A 7,259-nucleotide genomic window follows, 5' to 3' on the forward strand; every position below is an offset into this window, starting at 1 on the left:
GGTGGCATCATTGTGGCACTGCAGGAGGCCCAGGATGGACACGTCGTCCGAGGAATGGGAGGGGGAGTTGTTTATTGCGAACCGAGCGTAGGTGTTCTGCAAAGCGGTCCCCGAGCCTCCGCTTGGTTTCCCCAATGTAGAGGAGGCCACAACGGGTACAGCGGATGCAGTATACCACATTGACAGATGTGCAGATGAACATCTGCTTGATGTGGAAAGTCTTCTTGGGGCCTGGGATGGGGGTGAGGGAGGAGGTATGGGGGCAGGTGTAGCACTTCCTACGGTTGCAGGGAAAAGTGCCGGGTGTGGTGGGGCTGGAGGGGAGTGTGGAGTGGACAAGGGAGTCACGGAGAGAGTGGTCCCTCCGAAAAGCAGATAAGGGTGGGGAGGGAAAGATGTCTTTGGTGGTGGGGTCGGATTGCAGATGGCGGAAGTGTCGGAGAATGATGCGTTGGATCCAGCGGTTGGTGGGATGGTACGTGAGGACGAGGGGGATTCTTTTTTGGTTCTTATTGCGGGGACGGGGTGTGAGGGATGAGTTGCGGGAAATGTGGGAGACATGGTTGAGGGCATTCTCGACCACTGAGGGGGGGGAAGTTGCGGTCCTTGAAAAACGAGGACAACTGAGATGTACGGGAGTGGAATGCCTCATCCTGGGAGCAGATGCAGCGGAGGCGAAGGAATTGGGAATAGGGGATGGCATTTTTGCAGGAAGGTGGGTGGGAGGAGGTGTATTCTAGGTAGCTGTGGGAGTCGGTGGGCTTGAAATGGATATCGGTTTCTAGGGGTTGCCTGAGATGGAGACAGAGAGGTCCAAGAAGGAAAGAGAGGTGTTAGAGATGGTCCAGGTAAACTTATTTTTTAGTGTGAATGCTCTTTAAGGAAATAACAACCAAAGAGAATCTTCTCACCCTTTTGCTGCTTAAAGAGTGAACAAGGGTGAGGATATCTGTACAAACTCAAAAGGTTCTTGCTTTGAGAAAAACATTCCAATCTAAGGAACCTCGGTGAACTTCTGCAGTGAATTGTGCAGATGATTTGCATTACTGCTCCTATGTGTTGGCGGTGGAGGGAGGGAGTGCTTGTTAGAGATGGTCATTGCAAAGCTCTTGAGTAGTCCAAATGTTACTTGTCAGGCTTAGCGCAAGCTTGGAAACTTGAAGGGAAAACACAGCACTTTTCAAAATGGATGCAATTTGCACTGCATTCAAGCAAAAACATTGTTCTAAAATGGCCAATAAAACAAGCTAATTAAAAATAATTATTTACAGCCTTTTTATCCAGTCTTTTTTTTTATTATTCTTTTTAAGTTTTTATTTAAGTGGTAGCATTTAGCATATTGGATGAATTACATGTCACAATTGAGATTACTTTTTAAATTTGTACTAGTCCATCAACAACCTCAAATCTGAGCTTCTACAAAAAGAAAACTGGGTTAAAAGATCAGAAGATTAATAAACTCATTTATTACAAGACTAGTTATACAGTATGCTGTACCATCTTAGAAAGATGGCATCTTCGAAGTTGTGGATAAAAACGCATTTGGCAATTTGTAAAGCGTAGGCCAGAAACAAAACTGAATTTGTTTCAAGGTGCAAAATTACACAGAAGAATAAATAGGAATGTATTATTTTTTACTTTCAAATGTCTGCAATCTGCTTACCATCTTTAACACAATAAATAATTTGGAGACTAGAGTCCTTTTATCAGAATCCTTTAACTGAGGTTCTAGGCAGTACTTGAATTCTAAACACTATGTTGTTCTAGCTTATGTTATGACATGGATCTAAAAGTGATTGAAATGCAACAACTGCCAAACTAAGCAGTGGCTGCATTATTTATTGCTGTTAGGAGGCCTCAGGTGCTGCAGCTGTCAATCAAATGAGATTTCAAAAGAATTAATGGGCACCAAATGAACTTTTATTAAAAATACATTAAATTTCAAGGCATCAGCCATGACTGGGAGTACAATCATAGACAACTAGCTCACTTCTGCCAGCTTGCATGTTTCTGACACCTCGTATAAATTTCCAAAATCCACCAACCCTGTTTTGAAAGGAATCATAACCTGATCAGTAGAATTGAAAGCGACCACATAGCTGTAAAATCTACACTAATTTTAAGATTCGTATTTTAAGATGCAGAATCAATAGCTTCTCCTACGGAATCACTGGCAGAAGCAACTAACAAAAACACCAGAGCACTGGCCTCATTAAAATTTAATTTAATAACATCCTTTGCTCAAATTGTGCAATAAAAAACACGAGGGCCTTGAGTGTGCCATATGGACTTATATAATTCACATAGTACAAACAAGCTGAATTAACATTTTGTTACTCTGTTTACCGTAGCTAATGGAAGCTGCAAACGTCCACTAAGAGAAAGCAGGTAAACACATACAAAGAAGCATTCAAGTTTCATCCACATGTCTACACAACCATCTCAAAGTCAAGAAAATCCCAACCAGTAGCAGTCTCTGATCCGGCAATACCATCAGGTTCCACATTGTGTGTCATTCTTCTCAATTCAATTTTATAGGTCAGACTCAGCCACTGACATTTCAAAACCTCTTTTGGCATTTACATTACTGTATGTAGTTCTCCTATCCCTGGAGAAGACTGCAGAACCACAAAGCAACTGGAATATATTTTCTACTGGAATGAATGCTGGATTTATGGCTGTAAAGGCTGGGAAGCAGATCACAGATACTGACACACTGGAATCTCAGGTAAACAAGCAACAATGTAAAAGGTTTAAACTTTCTGCAAATGAGGAGCAACAGAAGGACAGGAGAGAAATAATAAGAAACTACCTTGATCTCTGAATGCTACTCAGCAAACCGCACATCTCCCCCAGGTGACAAACTGATACCCAGTCAATCCACTTTCCTCCGCCTCCCTTCACTCTCAATGTGATCTGAGCCTCCTAATAAGGGAAGACACTGACCCAAAATGTCGAGGACCTTTAACACATGTAACTCCAGATAGCATGTAATCTAAATACTCAGGCATTCTGAGCACCTTCATGATTTCATTAAGGTTGTAAATTCTCCTCCAACATAATAATGACAAACTGCAAGTTGATCTGCATAACAATGTTTTTGTTTCAAGTGTGGAATAGGGATAAAGTGTCTCATTTCTTGTTTGAACATTAACAAGTGGCACTTTGAGAAGTTGTGGGGATTGAAACGGCTTGAATGGAGAAACAGAGTGAGAATGCAAGCATTCTCCATTCCAGTGCCACTTCTCCCCCTCCTGTCCCCCTCTCCCCAGGTATAGAATGGAAGAGTTTCACAAACAGGAGGACCACACACTATACAGCTATCACTGTTAACTGGTTTAAAAATGATCAATCCCTTATGTGCTGTAAATTATTACCTCTCTGAAGATATTATTCACCAACTTTCATCTCATCAGACTCTCAGAGTTCCTGAATTAAATCATCTGTGACTGTTTTGGGGAATAAAGCAAGTATTATTTTGCATTGGGCTCAACTTTAAAAGCACTTCTGATAAGAAGACTATTGCTAAAACTACCCAGAAACTTGTCATAAATATTTGGGACCTCTGAAAATATTATTTGATTATGTAAACAATAGCAAAGATTCATGATCAATCTTATAGCTGCAGCTCCTGTGATATGTATTATCTTGAACATTTCTTGTACTGACATAAAGGAAGGTTAATGTGCAGACGGATACATAAAGTCAATGGTTGTTGGAAAGCTGCCATTACTTTTCAATTGTAAAAAGAAACTGTCCTTCAGATATAGCTCTGAAATAAAGAGTTTCAGTTTTTTAAAAATCAATTGATATTAAACTTGCTGACATAAACTTAACCATCATGTCTTCTTGTAGATGATCAAAGGTAGGAACAGGCAAAGAAGCAATTTAGCCAACTTGAGTCATACTTCCAAAAAAGGCCCACACGTCTTCTAATCCCATGACAGCAGTCAACCTTTGAGTGACACCAGAGTTTTTGCCTCAATATATCTATCCTGAAGTCTTTCGCATGATTTGATCAATCTTTGCAAGGTCCATTCAAAAAGTGAAAGAAATAATAAGGCCACATCAATTCTGTTGTTCCATACGTCCAAACAAAACAAAAACAATGTGTGACATGGTACAGTTTTCATTTGTGTAGCTGCTGTGTTTTTTTGAAACTAAAACTGACAACTGTAAAAATAAAAAATAAAAAATGAAAAAAAAAATAATAAAAATAAAAAAAGAACTTCAGCTCAATCCACATCTGTCTTCTTGGCCCCAGCACCTAACGGAATCTTCATCCTCCAGATCAGTGATTTGATTTTATAAGATTTACCTAACAATGAATAACTCCTGATTAATTTTGAATTAAGACCTTGTAGTCTATTTTGGGCAGATACTGAAAGGTCCTTTGGCCCAAAAGGTTTTCTAGCCAGCATAAAGAATTGTTTAAAGTTTTTGAGAAGATTTGTAGCTCGGGTTGTGGATGAGGTTGTAGACTTGCTCACCGAGCCGGTGTGTTTGATTGCAGACGTTTCATCATCCTGCTGGGTAACATCGTCAGTGCGCCTCCGGTGAAGTGTTGGTGTTCTGTCCCACTTGTTACTTATATGCCTCGGTTTGCTGGGGTGGTTGGCATCACTTCCGGTTCTGTTTTTCGATGGTTTGTATATCGGGTCCAGTTCAATATGTTTGCTGATGGAGTTCCAGTTGGAATGCCAGGCCTCCAGGAATTGCCTGTTTGGCTTGTGCTATTATGGATGTGTTGTCCCAGTCAAATTCGTGTCCTTCTTTGTCCACGTGTACTGAGACCAGTGAGAATTGGTCGTATCTCTTGGTGGCTAGTTGGTGTTCATGTATCCTTATTGTCAGTTTTCTTCCAGTTTGGCCTATGTAATGTTTCTCACAGGCCTTGCATGGTATTTGGTATATTACATTAGTTTTATTGGTTGTCGGTATGGGGTCCTTTACATTCGCCAGTATGTGTCGCAGGGTGGTTGTTGGTTTGTGAGCTACCCTGACAGCTAGAAGTCTGATTAGTCTTGTGGTCATCTCTGATATGTCTCTGATTTACAGTTGGGTGACTAGTGTGTCTGGCTGTGTTGTGTTGTCTTGTTGTGGTCTGTCGCAGAGGTAACGGCGGATTGTGTTTTCTAAGTATCAACCACTCCAACACCCATAAACGGAGCTGCATCAGGACATTATTCAAAGGGGCCACAATCACACTGCAGCAACCTGGAATCGCGCAAAGCAGAACAGCAACACTTATATGGAGTTTTTAAAAGGAATAGATACCAGAAAAGCACAATCTGCCATTACCTCCGCGACAGACCACAACAGGAAGACACATTACGGCCAGACACACTAATCATCCTACTGTACATCAGAGACATATCAGAGATGACATGCAAGACAACTCAGACCCCTAGGTATCAGGATAGCTCACAAAGCAAAAACCACCCTATGACAAATACTGACAAATGTAAAGGATCCCATACCCACAACCAATAAAACTAACGTAATATACATAATACTATGCAAGGACTGGGAGAAACATTACATAGACCAAACTGGAAGAAAACTGACAATAAGGATACACAGACACCAACTAGCCACCAAGAGACACACCAATTCTCACTCATCTCAATACACACTGACAAAGAAGGACACAAAGTTGACTGGGACAACACATCCTTAATAGCATGAGCCAAACAGAGACATGCCAGGGAATTCCTGGAGGCCTGGCATTCCAACCGGAACTCCATCAACAAACACGCTGAACAGGACCCGAAACACAAACCACTAAAAAACAGAACCGGAAGTGATGCCAACCATCCCAGCAAACCGAAGCAGATAAATAACAAGTGGGACAGAACACCAACGCTTTACCGGAGGTGCAGTGATGATGTTACCTAGCAGGATGATGAAACGTTTGCAACCAAACACACCGACTTGGCAAGCAAGTCTACAACCTTAAAGAATTGTTTCACTTCTTCTTTACAAAAGATTGACGTGTATTTTCAGGACACGTTCTCTCTCACTCACTCACTCACTCACTCAGCACAACTGAAACAAAAGGGTACTCAGTTACACAGGATTTTGCGGGAAAACTGAAACTGCTTCAAAATAATCTTTGTGGATTTTGTCATTTCATATTTTAACATGAATCTCCAAATCTCTTAACAATTTATGCCTAGAATACTTTGCAGATGTATCTTTTCTGGATATAACCAACATTAGCTCAAATTAAAAATCAGCAAGACTGTTTTAATTAATAAAACTGCCTACAGCAACATTTGTGACCTATATACAAATGAGCCCAAACATACCAGAACCCTGTGAATGCAGCTCACCCATAAACTAACCAGAACCATCTGCTGCTTGCATTAAATTCAAGTGTCTTTAATCGGGCTGTTCAAACATGATATAACCTCCGTGGTGGGTGGGACTTGAATTGGGACTCTCAGGCCCAGAGGTAGAGACACCACCTCTGCACCATGAGAACTTTATAACAACAGGGTTCATCAGAGGGCCACAGGGAGTCTCTCGAACGTAGGGTTTTGTTACCTGAATCTGGTTAGGAATGCACCACGACCCAGCGGCAGCAAGCTTGAGTCGATAAAGACCAGGAAACAAGTGTGGAAACGGGAAAGTAATCTTGGAACCTCACAGCAGGACAACAAAATGGCAGAAGTGGCATCCGGCAATGTAGTCACTGGTGCCAAGCAGAACGCCCTTCTCCTGGATAGCAGGCAGAAGCACAAGTCATCACTTGCCACATTTTTAACATAATTATATAACAGAGATCCCCTCATAAATAAAAAAAACATTACTTACTTTTGATGTAACTTGTCATTGGATTAGAAAATCTCTACCTTTTTTATGAAGTATGTTAGCTTTGATCTCTTAATCCCCTACAAAATACACAATTTCAAAGGCAATGTTAAAGCATGCCAATAATAATACCCAGGGGCATTCCACGCACCTGAAATTTTTACTAAGCTACATATTTATGAACACAGCTGCACTCGCCATTTTCCTTACATTGTACATGTATTTTCTTTCTTCTTCAGAAAGTTGTTACTACTCTGGCCTAGTCTTGGTTACAAATACCTCCTGCTAATCTTTTGGCATTTCTACCTCTAAGGGTCATATCAGCATTTCTAAAACATGGGTTCCTCTCCATTTGCCCATGGTAATCCCAAGCTTAGATTTACATAGCCCTTACATGCTTTCAGCAGGTCAGTCAGGAGCCACTGACAGTTTTACTTTTTATT

Source organism: Rhincodon typus, chromosome 23 (assembly GCF_021869965.1).
Source record: "Rhincodon typus isolate 14 chromosome 23, sRhiTyp1.1, whole genome shotgun sequence".
NCBI classification, from domain to species: Eukaryota; Metazoa; Chordata; class Chondrichthyes; order Orectolobiformes; family Rhincodontidae; genus Rhincodon; species Rhincodon typus.